We start from the raw sequence: 1,052 nt of genomic DNA, 5'->3' as shown, positions 1-1,052 counted from the left end.
AATGATGTCATTTCCCTCATTGAAACCCCCTAGTGGCTTTCCACTAAGAAGAAAACCCAAACCTTCACAATCGCTTTCAAAAGCCAGCATGCCAAACTTTTGGCCTTACCTCCTGTCATTTACCCAGACCCTCACTTACTAAGATACAGTTTCATCTCTTTTCTTTTCCAGAATATGATAAACTCATTGTGCCTTCATAGTTTTTGCACTATGTGCTTTGTTTGCCAAATTACCTTTCCAATAAACCTTCATGTGGCTGACTATTTCTCATTGATCAGGATCAGGTTCTTTCTCATAAGAAAGCTTCCTGAGTACTTGCTTTGGCAGCACATATACTAAAATTGGAACAATACAGAGAAGATCAGCAGGGCCCCTGTGCAAGGATGACATGCAAATTCGTGAAGCATTTAATATTTTTGTAGACCAATGGTACAGAATAGAGGGCACAGAATCTAACCCACATAATTACAGTTATCTTATATTAGACAAAGGCGCCAAAAACATATATTGGAGAAAGGATAATCTTTTCAACAAATGGTGCTGGGAAAACTGGAAATCCATGTGCAACAAGATGAAATTAAACACCTACCTCTTACCATGCACAAAACTCAACTCAAAGTGGATCAAGGACCTAGGAATTAAACCAGAGACTCTGGACCTAACAGAAGAAAAAGTAGGCCCAAATCACCATCATGTGGTATTAGGCCCCAGCTTCCTTAATAAGATTCCTATAGCACAAGAATTAAAATCAAGAATCAACAAATGGGATGGATTCAAACTAAAAAGCTTCTTCTCAGCAAAAGAAACAATCTGTGAGGTAAATAGAGAGCCTACAGAATGGAAGCAAATTTTTACCACACCCAAATGAGATAGAGCACTAATCTCCAGGATATATAACAAACTCAAAAATCTTAACACCAAAAACACAAATAATCCAATCAATAAATGAAACAAGGAATTGAACAGACACTTCTCAGAAGATGATATGAAATCAATCAACAAACATATGAAAAAATGTTCACCATCTCTAGCAATTAGAGAAATGCAAGTCA

At 37.0% G+C, this 1,052-nt stretch overlaps 1 non-coding gene across 1 annotated transcript; it reads left to right on the top strand.

The window, feature by feature from the left end:
• The first annotated feature begins 311 nt into the window (after positions 1-311).
• On the top strand, positions 312-418 carry LOC143398784 (U6 spliceosomal RNA). The gene has a single exon (XR_013091367.1). It is a non-coding gene; the product is annotated as a U6 spliceosomal RNA (small nuclear RNA).
• Positions 419-1,052: the final 634 nt, after the last annotated feature.

This window comes from Callospermophilus lateralis, chromosome 4 (genome assembly GCF_048772815.1).
Source record: "Callospermophilus lateralis isolate mCalLat2 chromosome 4, mCalLat2.hap1, whole genome shotgun sequence".
Taxonomy (NCBI): Eukaryota; Metazoa; Chordata; class Mammalia; order Rodentia; family Sciuridae; genus Callospermophilus; species Callospermophilus lateralis.
Note: the sequence above shows the minus strand (reverse complement) of the source record. Positions and strands in the feature narration are given on the sequence as shown.